The sequence below is a fragment of the Manis pentadactyla genome, chromosome 1, assembly GCF_030020395.1.
Source record: "Manis pentadactyla isolate mManPen7 chromosome 1, mManPen7.hap1, whole genome shotgun sequence".
Lineage (NCBI taxonomy): Eukaryota > Metazoa > Chordata > Mammalia > Pholidota > Manidae > Manis > Manis pentadactyla.
The window spans coordinates 169,565,101-169,583,991 of NC_080019.1; the positions used below are offsets into that span (position 1 = coordinate 169,565,101).

Consider the following 18,891-nt stretch of genomic DNA (forward strand, 5'->3'; position numbering starts at 1 on the left):
TCTTTTCCTGTAATTTGCTTGTTTTATTACCTTAACTTTTTCTTCCTTTTTTAATTTTAATTTTTATATTCTCTCCAACCTAAGCTGAAGTAAAAAGTTTTCCAAGTAGTTATATTTCTTGTCTCCCATTTTGTTAATTTGTGTGTGTTTGTGTGTGAACCATTTCCTTGCATTACAATTAGCAATAAATAATATCTAATTTTTAGAATTTGGTATTTTCTTTGTGGCTCTCTTGCATAGTATACTATTATGCATTATATGAGTACTTGAGAAGTGTATTATTAGCTTCTTAGGACTTCATTAAATATTTTTTTAATTAAATGTTTGCTCTCCAGAATTAGATTTTGTCTGATAACAAAACTATGCATTTCCTTCCATTCAATGTTTGCCTGGAGCATGTATGTGTGTATTTTAAACATTTCTGCATTATTTTGTTTACACTGTCTAAAATAAATCTGGAGATGTGTTTCTATACAATCTAACAGCTTTTTAAAAAAAGAAGAATTTATTCCAGTCACATTTATTGTAACTATCAATACATTTGGTCATATTCTTCTTTTTTTTTTACTTTTCCTTGCCTGATTTTTTGTTTCTCTTTATTTTCCTCATTATCTTTTCCCTCGTATCCATTCTGTTCATGAATATCCTTCTTAACAATTTTAAGAAACATACTGTAGTAGACATTTGTCACACATTTTCCTCTCCCCACTTCATGAAATTCCCCAATTTTCACTCAGGTATGTACCCTTCCCCAACCCAGCCCTTCTGCTTCGGTGGTAGGAGTTGGCAGTTCTTGGTAAATGACTCCTTTCTTGGCGACAGTGATTGGTCTCAGGTTTGTCCAATTATAGCAAAGCTCAGGACTATGCTCTTTCTCTTCCTGATTTAAAGAGACAGCATGTAATTCCAAACACTGAACCTGAAGACATCTTGCAAAATAGGGAAGCCAGTCTAAGGATGAAGGTTTTCTTTCTGTGAAAACAGTATCTGTGGTCTCCTCCTCGACCACTACAGAAGTTTCATAATATGCTCTACTTCTTACCCACCAACTACCTACCACTCACCTCTGCCAAGGACTCACTGAAATTGAGGAGAATTTTAATTCTAGAGTGTGAGTTCTCCTAGATCTATCTTCCATATTCAACAGCTCATAATTTTCTTATTTGCTCTTTTGTACCAGTCTCAAAGAACTCCTTGGTCTGATGTTCTAGTTCATTAATGTAGTCATATATTACAACCATGCTGTTATTCAGTCTGCTGAAGTTTTTACTTCAAGAGATATTTTCAATTTCCAAAGACTTACTTTTTTTTTTAACCCCTCCACCTATTTCACCCACTCTCCAACCCCCCTCACCTTTGGCAACTACCAGTCTGCTCTCTGTGTCTATCAGTCTATTTCCATTTTGTTTGTTCATATTTTATTTTTTAGATTCCACATTTAAGTGAAATCTTATGTTTGTCTTTCTCTGTCTGACTTATTTCACTTACCATAAAGCCCTCTAGATCCATCCATGTTGCCACACCTAAAAACGTTCTTGTTCCTATTTTTTTCATAGCACCACATTGTTATTTTATTAAAAATTCTATTCTCTCTAATCCTTGAGTATTTTTGTTTATGGTACTCAATTTGTTTTCATCAAACATCAATTCCTCTCTTCAGCTTGATGGCCCTCTCTCATCCTGTTGATTTTCCTTAAACATTTAGTGAGTCTCAGTTAACTGAACTGGTGGCTAAAGTTGGCTTCTTCAGCCCAGCAGTTCTCAACTCTGGATGACCTATAGAAATCACCTTTGAAAAAAAAAGCTCCCTAGGTGATTTTAATGTGCATCCACTACTAAGAACCACTCCTTTCATATATGGGAAACTCTCTTCTCCCTGTCATGAATGTACATGCAGAGTGTCAGACTTCTGGCTATCAAAAGCAACTAGATGGGGGCCTTCTGTCGGAAGGAGCTCCACATTCAGAGTGACAACCAGAAATTCTCTAAAATATAACCCTGATTCTTTCTCTGGCCCTAATTCCCATGATGGAGATACTTCCAATTTATACAAATATGTTCTAGCAGCTTGGCCTGAGTGAACAGGCTTTAACTAGCTATTCTAACTTGTCCTGGTACAGCTGTTTTGAGGTCTAGTAATTAATTACCTTTTGACCACTGCTATGGTCTAAATATTTGCTTCTTCCCAAAATTCATTATGTTGAAATCCTAACCCCCAAAGTGATGGTATTAGAAGGTGGGGCATTTGGGAGGCAATTTGGTCATGAAGGCAGAGCCCTCAAGAATGTGAGCAGTGCTTTTATAAGAGGCCCCAGAGAGCTTGCTTGCCCCTTCCACCATGTGAGGATGCAGCAAGAAGTTAGTCTACAACCCATAAGATTGCGTTCACCAGGACCCAACCATGCTGGCACCCTGATTTGGACTTCCAGAACTGTGAGAAATAAATTTCTGTTGTTCATAAGCCACCCAGTCGGTGGCATTTTCTTATAGCAGAAAAAACCGACCAAGACAACTAACCTCAATTCTCTCCTACTTCTCAAAGTCTCTGAGCTTTGGAGTTTTCCAGAATTGTGTTGGGAAAACTCACCTCTCCAGCATTTCCCTTTTAATCCTCTATTGGATTGTAAATTTCCCTACACTGTAAGGTTTTGCTATCAGTCTGATCCCATATATTTTGCATTTTTTATTAATTCCTCAATGTTTCTGATCTTTAGATGACACCCTTCCAAGTTTTTCAACACTAATAAGAATGTATATTTATTTTCCTATTTTACTTAAGTACTTTTTTTTATTTTAAAAATAAAACATCCTTAAACTACTCAGATCATACTGAAGGATTTAGGCTGTAAAAGAAGTAGTCTTCCCCACCAATTTCACTTCCCAAATTTCCTGTAATATGAGTTGAGTAATTACTGCTATGTTACGTTTTTCCCTTTCCATTCTCTACTCTTTGCAAGTGAGTACTAAGTCTAGCCCACACTCAAGGAGTGGGGAACTAATCTTCACCTCTTAAAGAAAGGAGTACCTAAATATATTCTTTAGAATTCTTCTGCAAGGGAGATTTGTCTCTTCTACCCGATTTATTCATTCAATCATTTATTTATATCAGTATGGACTCATGGATATTTATTTTATTATATGGGTCAAAATGTAATGCTATAGTTATTTTATCATTCAGATTGTTTAAAATTTTGGCCACCAGGCACTCTTTTAGGTTGGTTCCTGTGTGCCTTTCACATGCCCCCCACTTCCCTCCCACCCCCATTTTTTAGTACTTCCTTACTTTTTCGCACTCGGTAGTGCTCCGGGCTCATCCTGAAATATATATCCTTTTTGTTCTGCTTCTCTGGAGAATCTAACGTAGTGGGTAATCACTAGGTATGTTGCTGAAGGAATTAATTATTGAAGTTGGGTACAGGAATTTTTTTAAGCTCCTAAATTCTGTGGCACAGCCACTGTAATCACTAACATAGATCCTCCCAAGCCCGCACATATCCTTCACCTCATATTAGTGAATGAAAGGTACAGCAGAATGGGAATAACCCTTGATAGTCAACCTAGGATCAAATCTCAAAACTGACATTTACTAGCTATTTGGTTTTAAAATAAGTGTTCCTTGAAGTCTTAGCATCCTCTCATTTTAAACTGGGAGATTATCAACAACTCCTAGGGAGACTGTTAAGAGATGGAATGAAAATACATATAGTGGATCAAGCACAGTTCCTGGTACATAGGCAAGCACTCAGTACACATTAGTTACCTTTCTTCCATTTACCCACTAATTCACTGGGAAGATGGAAGTCATCTGGTGTAAGTTCCTTAACTGGACCCTACATTTATCGTGACAAACCTCTGTGGATACATCAGTCCTTTCAGCACCCCAGAACATCCTAAAGCTAACTCTCCCACCTGTAGAGAGGGACTCTATACTTGATTCTTTCCTCTTTAGCACTTTACTTCCTCCTTAACCATTCTCGTTTACTTCCAAAACATGAAGTTTCCTCACATTAAACAAGAATTCATACCTTTTCTGTCTATCACTCTGTTTCTCGCCTATTATTCCTGTGAAATTTCACAACTTTCCTTCGTTGGCCAATCCCTCCTAAACCCATGGCAGTATGCCTTCTGATTGCTCCTGCCAACAGAAACTGCTTTCTTTCAGGTCAGGGATCATTTTCACCCAAATCAAAGGCCTTTCTCTGTCTTCCTTCTCCTCTTTGCAAGATTCGAGGCTGCTCATCTCTCCGTTTTCTTCAAATTCTCCCAGGTTCTCTTCCTCTTCTCCAATCATGCATCACCTTTCTCTAGCATGAATCTTTGTCTCTCTCTTACTTGGACTTCCAAGACTCGATGCTTTTGTCTATTTGCTGTCTCCTTAAAAAGTTTCAAATTGTTTCTGCATAAAAGTCATTATGTTTTTATAATAAAGCTACCTTTCAACACTGATCTAGGCTCCAAATCTTTGGTTAGGCAAAGGTCTCTTCAGAACACTTCACTGCAAAACCAATTAACGAGTCTGTTTGCAACAAAGTGCCTTGCCTCTTAAGGGACCCACTGCCAACTTCTCCATTTTATCAATGACACCAAAACTTTTTCCTGGCTCTAAACCTGAAAATAATCTTCAAATGTTCTCACCAAATCCTATCAATTATTTTCACAATGTTCATCTTTGCCTGTTTGTTACTACCACCTTAGATTAGGGTCCGTTTTACACATCTGGCTCTTAAGAGTCATTTTGCCCCAAGTCTTTTCCCCATTCTCCAATGGTTTTATACTCCAAAGTCTCAGTAATCTTTCCAATTCACCATATTCCAGCATGTGCCTCTCTTGCTCCAGAATCTACAGTACTATTTTCCACAATCTACTGCCTCAAATCCAAACTCTTGGGTCCTGGCTTTTATGATTATACTTAACACTACCTTCTTTACTGGCCAGTCTCACTCATCCATTTCCACCTAGGACAACACACATAGGAACAGAGTTATGTAGCTAATCATGTCATACATCCTTCCCTCCTAAGTCAGGTAGGTTCTTCCCTGTGCTCCTTATCAGCTACCTCATTTTTGGCTCTATCTATGCTATTTTCCCAATGAAATGACCTTTTCACTTTCCTGGATTTATTAAAATCTTATTAATTATTTAAAGCTCAGTACAAGGCTATCCTCTAAAACCTTCCCTAATATTTCCAGCTAACACTAAACTCTCTACCTTTGCATGGGAATCACTCCCACTTCTTAATAATCTTATTACATAATCTTTCTTCTCTCTCATATATTATTTATTTCTCCTCCCCAAGTAGGGCTTTTCCATTAAAATATATCCTTACTCAATTTTTTCCATTTAAAAGGCAAAAATGATTTATATTTCTTCTGACCTTGCATCTCCTTCCAGGTGTTACATTGTTTCTCACTCCCAAACATCAGGCTTCTTCCACAACTATTTCATATTCATTATCCCTTCTTCCTCACTTCCAAACTACTCTTCAACTTGCTGTTACCTGGCTTTTATGCCTAAAACTCTTTACATCAAGCTCAAAAAAAGATCTCCACACTGCAAATGACCTCTGTAGGAAATACCTGTCATTTAGGGCCTTCTGACAATACCTTGCTTTTCCCGTGGAGAGCTTCTCTGCTTCATTCCTTAGGTCTGACAGGACTGTCAAACATGGGCTCACCTCTGTGGTGGGCACGGGGCTGAACAGTAAGATTGTGCACAAGGAGGAAAGGTGGCTAGGGCTAGGTTAGCCCCATGGGCTCATGTGATCCTGGAAGCTGCTATTCCCTGGCCTTCGAAGGTTTCATTATTCTACCTGCCTTTAATTCAGTGAGCTTGCCCAACATCTATCCATAAATGCCCCTTTTTTGCTTCAGTTAGCCAAAGGCAATTTATATTGCTTATAACCAAAGAGAAATTGGGCTTGCAAGTGAAGAAGAGGTAGAAGTGGTAGCCCTCATGGTTACACGACACATTTCTTCTCTCTGTCCCTTTCATTGAGACATCTGCTATTTAACAAATTACAGCAACTAAGGTGAGAATGCTTTCAATAGGGGGCCCAATAATGGCTTCATTAATTGTGAGCTAAGGCTATCTGGGGCCCCTCATGCAGCCAGGCAACAGACAATAAGTAAGGTACAAGGTGCATAGATGGAAACTGGGAGAATCCTGTGGCACCTTTTTGTACTAATGCTAGCAATGAAGTTACCAGTAGCCTTTTGTTACCCTACACAGGCAAGATCTGCAAGGGCCCAAGTCTCAGGAATAAAGGCTTGCCAATCACATGTGTCTGACTCTACAGTCCACACTCTTCAACACAGCACTTTTTATTGACATCAACCTACTTGCAGCTCCTTAGTCAAGAAAAGCTCCTTCTTATTCCCGTTACCTGTTACTTTGCCTGGAATGTTCATATCTACCTTCTAATTGGGAACTCCTAATTATCCTCTTTGAAACTTTCTCTGGTCCTAGAGATTAGCCTCAGACATTCCGAAGTAATGTTTCACAATGTCTTAACACAACTACACTCTGTATGCTTATTGGTTTTCCCATTAGACTGAAAGCTTCTAAGGGGTAGAAACCACATCTTTCCTATTTGTATCCTCAAAAATCAGTAGTACTCAAGAACCAGTGTTCAGTATATGGGAATGACAAATGTCTATTGAAAGAAAATCTGGTCTTTCTTAATTTTCCTTGGTAGTAACCACTGCATCATAGACTTTGCATACTTACCTTTAAAACTGTGTTCCGTCCTTAATTATTTGACATGGTATTCCCAATCCTCCCCTAAAGTCTAAAAACTTAAGAACTTAGTCCACACCATTCTGTATTCTCTTTAGCACCTAAGAGTGTTGGGCACATGGTCAGCACTCGATAAATACTTGATTAACTGAATTAAAAACACAGTATTAGCATATTAATAGGAACAACTTATTATGCCCTACCGATCTAATTAAAAGATTTGGCCTCCTGAAGAAGTGCAGTTGTGACCATATGGAAAATTTAATGAGAAAAATAAAAATTATCCAATTGAATAGTTAAGAGCTTTTCTCTTAGAGTTCCACAAATATTTTATGGATAATAAACCTCTAGAGCTCAGAGTAAAAGACTCAAGGTATACATCCTCATACATATTAGAAGGATGATTACATGTTTAAGGGGTCTGACACAACCATAATTACATAAATTCCACTAACCCTTAACAAATCCATAATAGGAGTATAGGACAATACTAAATAGCAAAACTGATTAATGCCATATCAACCTATGCTAAAGACATACATGGTTATTTTTGCATAATACATAACCGAGTAGTCATTAATACATTCAATGAACCTTTGGAGTGCCAACTAATGACAAGTACTACATTAGGTCCTAGGACTACAAAGACAAAGAGAACACAATTCCCATGTCAGTGGAGTTCTAGCTTCACCATGCTGCAATGGTATTTAAAAATACAAGTGAGTCTGCCAGTTTTGGGATCACAAGCAAGAAAATATGAAGTTGTGACATTTAATAACTGGGGAAGAAACAAGCTGATGGTATGTGCTGCCCTTCTGACTGTCTGTCATTCTCTGGCAGTTTAGCCATCAACATTTCATTAAAAATGTTCAAAGATAAAAAGCACTTGATGTAATTTATAAATTGTGCTTTGTTAGTTGCTTACACTATTTAAGTAGAATCTTTTATATGGAAATCAAAACTTTTAATCATGTAAATTACATATTGATATTTAAAAAAAAATACAAGTGAGTCGTACCTCCTAGAGCTGCTCAATGTGGAGGCTCTGGGGCAACAGCTTGGTAGAGAAGGCAGACAAACACTGCCTGGTAGAGAAGGCAATGTGATTAGTGTCAACACAGAAATAAGTACAAGATATTATGGGGCCATAGAAAAGAAAATAATTAACCTACTGAAGAAATCAGGAAAAGATGTGGAAAAAACTGACATCCATACATGAATTCAATGTGAGTTGAAGCGTGAGCAAGTTACCCCAACAAACATCTGGGATGGAATCAAGCCTAAAACTATGGTTGCAAGCAGACTCAAGAGGATTCCAAAGCAAATCAATCAACTCAAAGCAAACCACTGCAGAAGAGTCAAAAAAACAGAATACTCCTTGATGTTAAGTTTGAAAATAATGAAATGTATATATAAAAGAAGTTAACCACCATGGTATACACATAAAGGGAGTCTTTTAAACAATACATGGCATAAAAGTTCAAAGATAATCAACCACTAAGATACAGAGCTGTCAGGAAAACCTACATAAAAGTAGAGCTAGAACACTGTTCACCATGTAAGAACTTATTCACTATGTAAGAACTTGTTCACCATGTAAGAACTTGTTCGTTATGCTTCACAAGATTGGAGACTGTTGAGAATTAGGCTTGGGGTTGATTAATGATTGTGCATTGAGTCCCCTATACAGAATTTTATTGTTAACAACCATTTGATCAATAAATGAGAGATGCCCTCTCAAAAAAAAAAAAGTAGAGCTAGAACTATTGTCAGTGAGGAGAGGAAGCACAGGGCACAGGGAAGGGCATCCGTATGCTGAGAAAGACCAATGTCAATAACAAAAGTGAGGGATTTGAATTACCTATCTGTGGGACCAGGTGGTTCAACGCGATGGGGAAAATATTGGACACATAGATTCAGAAAAGCCTGGAACACACCCTAGTAGTTTGGACACTGTTCTAGACTCAAAGTAGTTCTCAACTCTACATGCTGAACAGAAATATCTGGGAAGCTTTTAAAAATATCCTCTGGCTGAGGCTCACCCCACATTAACAGTAAGGGAATCTCTGGGGGAAGTGGCCTAGACATTAAAATGTGAAAACACACAGGGTGATTTGACTGTACAGTCCAGATTGAGAACTACTGGGCTAGATGTCAGGTAAGCCATGACAGATGTGGTTAAGACCAAGATTGATTTAACTCTGTTTATAAGCAGCAGTTTTGAGCTGATTACCTGCTGAAGATTATCTTCTAACCTGAGTTAAACATTCTCAGCTTTCTTAGTGTTTCTTTTCCCTTGTTGACAATGCTAAGCTCTAAAAATAGGAAAATAACCCATTAATTTCTCTCACATGACTGGTTCACTGCACAGTCTGCAACATTATAATTTTATTTCCATGATGTCCCACAGACCACTAACTTAGAAAATAATTATTTCAATCCTATGCTGCCCTTAGATCCCTGAAGTGAAGAGCTTTCATATTAAAGAATGTTCTGGGCTGCATCCATGTCTAGGTTCTACAAAAACTTCTATAAAGCTTCTCTTTTATATATATATACACACACCTATGTATACAAAAGTCATATTGCTTAGAGCAAAATGTGAGGTTGAATATTCATTCTTGAAGTACCCAGAGACATTATACTGTTTCTGGTTTCAGACATGCAATGATTAAGTATTTTGCTCATTTTGTAACAAATACTGTCAGAGCACTTCACAAATAAAGGGAATAACAGATATGTCCCATACAGCAACACTGTACTGCATTAAACCAGTGTCCTAGGTGGGAGGAAAAAGTCATCAGGTGATGGAAGAGTTATGACAACCCGCTGATCCTTTAAAATGCAGGATTGCTTGCCTGCCTGCTTGTTTTTAGAGAAAAAGCACAGGTGTGAATATGTTTCAGGATCCATGTTACTCACCCAAGGGTTTATTCAAGAAATCTGCACTTTGTTTATTGGTAAGCAACTGTCTTCTTTACTACAAACTTAAGTTAGCCAAAACTGTCTTGTTTTGTGTGGTGGTAGGTGCCAGTACCTACTGGTAAAAATGGCATGAGAATGTAAATTGGAAGCCTATCGCTAGGATTCCACACGTAAGTTTATGCAGTCTCTTGTTTCCAGATAAAGTTAATAAACTCAAAGAACCAAATCCCAGTGTAAGTCTGGGGGGCGGGATGAGAGGGAGTAAGGAAGGAGTAAGGGGGCAGAGAGCACGAGTGCGGGAGAACCCAACGATCGAAATGTTAAATACGAAAATCGGTCCAGAAACATTTCTTCAGAAATTTGGATCTAGATTTCAAGAGACTGGCCATTCGCTTCCCCCGCTCCTACTCAGAAAGGAAAAGAAAGGTTTCCAAAAAGAAAACGCAAGCCTAACTCTCCGACATAGCGGTGAGAGTTAAAAAGCAAGTCGCACGAGTCTGACCAGCGGGTCCGAAGGAAATTCGGAGGTCAAGGAAAGAAGAGAGGATGAAGGAGACAGGAAAAGGTGAAGGCGGCAGGCAAAGGCCATCCGGTAAGAACCTGGATGTCCGGCTCTTTATGCGCCCAGGGCAGCGTGGAGCCTCTCCCGCCCGGCGCGCATCTGGGGGCCTGGGCGCAGGGTGAGCCCCCCACCCGCCTGGAGTCAGGAGGCGCGGGGCGCCGGGAGGTCGGGGAGAAGAGGGGTGTGCGCACCGCCCACGCCCGCACCCCTCCAGGCTCCGCACGCAGGGGTCCCCACGAAGGAGGCGCACTCCGCGCAGCCCTCGCCTCCGGGAGCACGGAGGGGTGGGTGGAGCAGAGCCCGGAGCCGCCCCCCGGAGCCGCCCCCGCAGCCCTGGCCCCCGCCCCCCGCCCGGGCTGTCAGTGGCCCCCTCCCGCAGTCACTCACCCGCGGGCTGCGCGGTCTCGGCCGCGGCGGCGGCGGCGGCGCCCACCTGGGTCATGATCCCAGGCGGGGACGGCAGGAGTGTCCGACCGCCGGAGGGAATCTCCGTCCGCGGCCGCCGCCTGCTCCTCTGGGGCTGGGGGAGCGCGGGCCCAGGCCCTCCTCTCCCCCCGCCCCCGCCGCCTCTTCTTGCGGCCACCGCCGCCGCTGCGAGCCGGAGCCCTCAAGGCCGGAGACCCGGCGGCAGCACGGCCTCAACTTTCCCAGCCCCCTCCCCCCGCCCTTCCCCGCCCCTCCCGCGGCCGCCTCTCGGCACGCGAACAGCCTAACCTGGGTGCACCGCGCACCCGCCTCTGCCACTCAGTCCACCAACCCGGCCCCAGGGAGGCTGCCATAGCAGCCAATCATAACTCGGGACACCGTTGCGCCAGGCGAGGGGCGGGAGGAATGGAGGGAAAATCTTAGAGTGAACGGGCCTCTGGCGGCCCAATGAGGAGGGCCGGGGGGCGGAGGTGTGCAAGTTGGGTTGAAGGAACAGGAAATATTCTTAAAGGTAGAGTGATGGGCAGGAAGGAAAGCCAGTAGGTGAATGGGAAAGAGGTGGGCCTGGTTCCTTAAAGAGGACGCCTTGAGAACCTAGAAAAGGAGATGTTTTAAGAGACTTCTTTGTACCATGTTCCCTGTTCTGCTTTCCACGTTTTTAGGTAGGAGTTTGGAAGTGGAAAAACTGAAAAGAAAGAAGGCATGGAAAGCTCTCAAGAATGTTTAGAGAGCTCCTCTTAGTCTAGAGGGCATAAAGGCGGGATGATGCCTGTGTAACAAGAGGTGAGGAAGACAGGAGAATCCAGACGTCTCCGGCTGCTCTTTCACTGGAAGATCGCTGCGTACCTGTGGCTGCTCAACTTTGTAGGCTGAGGTCATCTGGCATCCTTCATTTGCAACAAAGCAGGTTCCTGCGAACTGCAGATGACCGTGTTCAGAAATGTCCCGGGGGCCTCCCAGCTGGGGAAGAGAGTATGTGGCATTGGGGGATGGGGCTGGGAACCTCAGGCTGGGTTTCTAGAGACCTAGATCCGAGAGGTGTAGAGCCGCGGGTGACGGAATGGAGACCTGAGGGACCCCGAACTCCAAGAAAGGTTTAGAGCCCTGAAACTGTAGTCGCAACTCCGCTTTCCTGGTTTCGTTTCATATTTCATAGCACCTTCCTTCCTGAAACAGGTGTCCTGCACCTACTTGGTGGTGAAAGATTTCCAAACGCTTCCACAACCAAAGTTTGGAAATATCCCAGTTCTTAGATGTCCATGGGCTAGACCAAGTAACTTCCAGAAGGTGCACGTGGGGTCTAGCATAATGGGAATTACTTAAGCTTGTGTACAAAGGAAGCTTACCTTGTATTGAGAAAAAGTGTAAAGTTAAGCAATAACTATAACTTATGTTTGTAGAGAAGTTTAAAAGCTTTGAGGAAACTGAAGGACTTTAATGTTGCTTATAATCTATGGCACTACGAAGAGTCTGGAAATATTTTTGAACACTTGCATCAGGACCTATGAAGTTCTAATTAGCCTGAATGGACGTAGCACACCCAAATCAAAGGCACAGATGAGAAAGACCCAAAGATTCAGAGCCTAATAGTAATGCTAATAGCTCCTCCACGAAATTGCATAGTATTAGTATGTCCAGCTGTAGAAAATAATTTCCACTGTGGTCAGAATATGAATTATTCTGGTTAAAAATCTATTCTAGTTAATAAATGTATCTTGGGTATGTGTGATTTTTCTAAACTACGATGCATTGAGTCTAAAGTAAAATAACAGTTTTGATTGCTCAAAAAAGAAATGTTTCTTTGGAGCACCATTAAAAACACACATCAATACTTTTCCGGCATAATTTATAAGTGTTAAATAGGAGAAATTTCTGTTTGATAAAAGGTCTTAATGTTAGCTTTTTGGTTTAATCCTCATCCCTAATTGAAGTCCAAATCCCAATCACGAGATGTTTTCACTGGTTTTGCCCACTCAACACTGGTTTACTGCTCTAGATATAAGAGGTTGAAATCAAATAACGGCATCAGTCCTATTTTCGTGCTAGCTGGCATGTGCTTGCCAGACCTATGCTGGTGATAAAATAGGGTGGCCAACTGAAACTAGTCTCCCTGCCTTTAGGTCAAGTCCATTTTTCACACACTCTGAGTGAATCTGATTTTCATCCACATACTTGATTAAGAGCCTTCAGTGGCTCTAAAAGGCAATTTACAAGACTCACAAACCCCTGGCCTGCACTCCCAGTTTCATTTCGTGACATCTTGTTTTTCCTACTTCTGGGAATTAATGACTGCGGGAGGGGGCCACTGACAGCCGGGGCTGCAGCCAGGCTGCAGGGGAAGCTCTGGGGGTCGGCTCCGGTCTCTGCTCCACGCACCCGTCCCCGCTACTGAAGGCGAGGGCTGCGCAGAGCGCACCTCCTTCCTGGATAGCCCCGTGTGCCGATCCTGGAGGGGTGCGAGCGACGGTGCGCGCACCCTTCTCCCTGACCTCCGGGCTCCCCGTGCCCCCTGGTGCCAGGCCAGCTGGGGGCTCACCCCCGACGCGCTCACCCCCGACGCGCTCAGGGCGAGAGAGACTGGATGCTTGCGTTTTCTTTTTAGAAGCTTTCAAAAATGGATGGCAGCAGTGGTCAACTCTTGAGATCTACTTCCGCATTTCCTGAAGAAACTGCCCATTTGTTATCAAAAGTGGTTGCAGTATTTCGCATTTTCAACAGCAGTATATGCCGATTCCAGGTATTCCATGTTATCGCCAACCCTTATGTTCAATCTTTTTAAATTCTAGTCAATTATTGGGTGTGAAGTGGTCTCTCATGATATTAATTCGCATTTCCCTAATTACTAGTGGCGTTAAGAATATTCTCGCATACTTACTGGACCGTTACATATCTTGGTAGTGTTCAAATCTTTAGCCCATTTTTAAATCGGGGTGCTTGTCTTATCACTGAGTTGTGAAAGTTCTTTCACAACATACATCGCGTTGTGTATGTTCTGGATAAAAGTCTTTTTGCAGATATTATGTTGTGCAACTATCTTCACCATGTCTGTTTCTTCAAAAAGCAAACAAACAAAAAGGCCTTATCTAGGTATGACTGACCTACAATAAATTGAACACATTTTAAATGTACAACGCAATAAGTTTTGACACATGTATACACCTGTGAAACCATCTCCACAATCAAATTTCCTCATGCTCTTTATTAATTCCTTCCTCTTGCCCTCTCATCCTGTTCTCCAGGAAACCACTAATCTGCTTACTGTCACTGTACATTCGTTTTCATTTTCTAGAATTTTATGTAAGTGGAATCTTTCAGGATAAACTGTTTTGTTATTGTTCCCTATCTTCTTTCATTCGGGTTTCTTTTTTTTTATTGAGATTCATCCTCTTTGTTGCGTGCATCAACAGTTCATTAACTTTTGTTGCTAAATAGTATATTTCATTGTATGGATATATCATATATATTCACCTGGAGGACAGTTGGATTCATTGCAGTTTTTGACTTACAAATGAAGAGCTAGAACATTCATGTACAAATACCTGTATGGATATTAGCTTTCATTTTGCTTGGGTAATACTTGAGTAATTAAATATCCAGTAAAATGGATAAATCCTTTCTTACTCATTTTTTAAATAGTAAATTATCTTTTTCAAAAAACTGCTATACTCGCTCCAAAATCTTACAACTACAGACTATCTAATGTTAAAAGAACATATGGGATGTGAACAGTTCCCAGGAATGGGTTGTTTTAATTTGTCTGATTTCTCTCAGACTGTTCAAGTACAGTTGGACAATATCCATCATATCATAGATAAATTTTCACAAATGCCTAGGGTGCCTAACTGGTTTTCTTGGTTTCACTGGAGATGGCTGGTAATTATAGGTCTGCTTTGGTTATGTAAAAAAAAAAAAAAAAAAAAAAACTGCTAAACTATTTTCCAAAGTTGTCATATCATTTTATATTCCCACCAGTACTGTGTGAGAATTTGAATTGTACCATATCCTTATCAACATTTAGTATGATGAGTCTTTTTAAATTTTAGTCATTCTAAAAGGTATATAATGGTATTTTGTGACTTTAATTTGCATTTCCCTAATAACAGCTTATACTGACCGTCTTTTCATGCACTTATTAGCCATCTGTATATGATTTGTGATGCTCTGTTCAAATCTTTTGCCCATTTTTCTTGGGTTTCTGTTATTTGTTGAGTTTCAAGAGTTCTTTGTATATTCTGGGTGCATATCCTTTACCAAATATGTGATATGCAATATATTCTCCCAGTTCCTTGGTTCTTTTCATTGTGCTAACAGTTTTTCAAATAGTAGTTCTTAATTTTAAGTCCAATTTATCAATTATTTCTTTTATGGGTGGTGCTTATGGTCATAGCTAAGAAACCTTTGACTAACAAGATCACACAGATTTTTCTCCTATGTATTCTTCTAGAAATTTTATAGTTTTATGTTTTATATTTAGATCCATGGCATATCTTAAATTAGTTGTATATTGTGGAAGTATGGGTCAAAGTTTGTATTTTTGCATTGGGAAATACAGCTTTTCCAGCACCAGTTATAAAGTTGGCTTTCTACCTTGGACAAAAATCTTTTGATCATATATGTATGGTTTTATTTCTGGACTCTATTGTATTCCATTGATCTGTTTGTCATTCTGGACACCAGTACTACACAATTTTGATCGCTGTAGCTTTATAAGTATCAAAGTCAAGTCCTCCAATTTAGTGTAAGTCCTCCAATTTTTCTTGTTCTTTTAAAAACCTTTTAAGCTTTTCTATGTCCTTGCATTTCCATATAAACTTAAGCTTGTCAGGTTAAAAAAAAAGCCGGCTAAAATTTTGACTGGGATCTATAATCAGTTTGGTGAGGAATCATAACTTAATATTGAGTCTTTGGATTCATTGATATGTTATCTGTCTTCATTTGTTTGGGTCTTTTGAAATTTCAGGAGCGTTTTATAGCTGTGTACAGGTCTTGCATATATTTTGTTAAACTTATCCCTAAATATCTCTAAATATTTTTATGCTATTGTAAATGTTACTTTAAAATTTTCTATTTCTAATTTTTATAGCTGTAAATACAATAGACATTTGTATCCTGTGCTGGTGATACACCTACTTATAACTTCTAATAGTTTTTTTTTTCAGTCATCAGAGCATTTCTACTTCATCATGTCATCTGCGAATGAAGACCATTTTCTTTCTATCCAATTGCATACTTATTATTTCTTTTTCTTGTCTTACTGGACTAACTAGGACTTCCACTTCAATATTGTATAGAGGTGAGAGCAGTCGTCTCCGCCTTCTTCCCAACATTAGGCATAAAGCATCCAGTGTTTCACTATTAAGTATAATGGTAGCTACAGGCTTTTTATAGATGCCCTTTTCAAGTTAAGTTCCCTTTTATTTGTCACATGAATAAGTGATGAGTTTTCTCAAATACTTTTTTCCTGCATCTATTAAGATAATCCCACTTTTCCTTTTAATTTGTTAATGTGAATTATTCAAATTGTTTTCAATTGTTAACCTTTTAATCCTGGGACTAATCCTATGTAATCATAATATAACCTTTTAATAAATTGTTGGATCTGATTCGCTAATATTTTCTTATGGATTTTCCTGTTTTCATGAGAAATATTGGTCTATAGTTTTCTTGTAACATCTTTGGTTTTGGTATCAGTATAATGCTGTTCTCACAAAATGAGTTAGGCAATATTCTTTACTATTTTTTTGAAGAGTGTAGAATTGGTAGTATTATTTCCTGAAACATTTGATGGAATTTACAAAAGCCATCTGGGCCTGAAATTTTATTTGTGGAAAGAATTTTAAATACAAGTTCAATTTCTTTCATACATATGGGGCTATTTAAGTTTCCTATATATTTTTTAATATGTGACTTTTCTTCCCCTTTGGTAGCAGCTTTGTTGAGATATAATTCATATACCACACAGTTCACCTATTGAGGCTAGCTAATACTCTGTGTGTGGATATGAAATATTTTATTTATCCATTCATTAGTTAATGGTCATTTGGGCTGCATCTACTTTTTGGCTACTATAAATAACACTGCTATGAACATTCATATGCAGGTTTTTTTGTGGAAAGATGTTTTTTTTTCTGTTGACTATATACCTAAGAGTAGAATTGCTTAGTCATTTGGTGACTCTATGTTTAAACCTTTTGCGGAACCGCCAGACTATTTCTTCAAGTGACAAGAGTGATTTGTTTCAAAAAATTTGTCCATATCATCTAAATTGCCAAATTTATTGAATAAAATTGTAATATTCCTTTATTACTCTAATTATTGTCAGTAAGCTCTGTAGTAATGTCTTTTTCATTACTGTTGGTAATTTTTATCTTTGGTGTGTGGATGGTGGAGAGGTTTGGTCAGTCCGGCTAGAGAAAAGGCTTATCAATTTTTTTTCTGAAGAAGTGAGTGGTTTTTGGTTTCATAAATTTTTTCCATTGTTTTTGTCTTAATTTTATAGGTTTCTGCTCTGTATTATTTCCTTCTTTCAGCTTACTTTGGGTTTAACTGGCTCTTCTTTCCTTTGTTCCTTAAGGTGGAAGTTTAGATCCTTGATTCAAGCTCTTCTTTTCCCACATACACATTTAACTTTATAAATTATCTTTTAAGCACCTCTTTAGTTTAATCCCACAGCTTTGACACATGCCTTTCATATTACTTCTCTTCAAAATTTTTCTAATTTCTCTTTATGCCTCCTTAGACACATGTTATTTAGAAGCATGTTGTTTAATTTCCAAATATTTGGAGGATTTTCCAAGTAGTTTGGTTATTGATTTCTTGTTTAGTTCTAGTGTGATTAATAAACATGGTTTGCATGGTATCAGTCCTTTTAATTGTACTATGACTTATTTTATGGCTCAAGATACAGTCCATTTTGGTGAATCATCTGCAGGCAGTTAAAAAAGAATGTACATTCTGATATTGTTGGGTGAAATATTCTATACATATTAATTAGGTCAAGTTGGTTGAAAATGGTATTCACATCTTCCATAACCTTACTTATTTTATCAACTTGTCTTACCGTTTACCAAGTTTGAAATATACAATTATACTTGTGGATTTATCTGTTTCTCCTGTCAGCTTTTGCTTCATGTATTTTAAAACTGTTATTAGGTTCATATATCTTTTTTATTGAAGTATAGTTGGTATACAATATTATATCAATTTCAAGTATACAATACAGTGATTCAAGTTATCTACATTATTAAATGCTCACCCCAATAAGTGTAATTACTGTCAACATAGAAAGATGTTACAGTATTGACTATATTCTCTATGCTGTAGTTTCATCCCCCTGACTAATTTATACTGTAATTGAGATTTTGCTTCCTTATCCCCTTCACCTATTTCACCCATTTACCCCAACCCCTCCTCTATGGTAACCATCAGTCTCTTCTGTGTCTATTTTGTTCATTTGTTTAGCTTTGTATTTTGATTCCACATATAAGTGAAATCCTGGTATTTGTCTCTCTCCGCCTGGCTTATTTTACTCAGCGTAATACACTCTAGGTTCATCTATGTTGTTGCCAATGGCAAGATTGTTTCTTTTTTATGAAACAATGATAGTCCATTGTATATATGATCACATGTTTATCCATTCATCTATTGATGGACACTTCAGTTGTTTCTGTATCTTGGCTATTGTAAATACGGGTTCATATATATTTAAGACTATAGTCTCAGTTAATCAGCTCTTTTATCATAAGTAACCCTCTTTATCCATATAAATACATTTTGTTCCACAATCTATTTTGGTATTAATTTGGCCACTCTAGCTTCCCTTTGATTAGTGTTCACATAATATCTTTTTCCATCCTTTTTCTTTCAACCTACTGGTTCACTTATTTAAAGTGGTTTCTTATAGGTAGCATATTTTTTAATATCCAGTATGAAAAATCTTTTAATTGGTTTGTTTATTTACGTTCAATGTCATGATCAATTATGGTTGGTTTCTGAAGGGCCCTCACCCGTAAGATGGTGAACTTCCTGCTTCTCTTCTGGGTCTTCGGTTCCCGCCGGCGCCACCCGAGGCCCAATCACCTCTCGCACCCCCCCAATCCCAACACCTGGCCAATAGCCACCAGTCCCATTGAAGTGACACCTCAATCAGCTTATGTCCCTCCCTATATAACCTAGTACTTTTCCCCAATAAAGAGGAACTCTCCGGTGAATTGCTGCTGTGTGTCGCTCCTTCCTTTCATTTT

At 39.2% G+C, this 18,891-nt stretch overlaps 1 protein-coding gene across 2 annotated transcripts in view; it reads right to left on the reverse strand.

The window, feature by feature from the left end:
- Positions 1-10,870, reverse strand: part of USF3 (upstream transcription factor family member 3) — a 72,728-nt gene extending 61,858 nt beyond the window's left edge. For both annotated transcript variants that reach the window (XM_036929577.2, XM_036929576.2), the window contains exon 1: positions 10,610-10,870. The gene's annotated coding sequence lies outside the window, so the exon portion shown is untranslated. The remainder of the gene's footprint in view (positions 1-10,609) is intronic.
- Between the last annotated feature and the right edge of the window lie 8,021 nt (positions 10,871-18,891).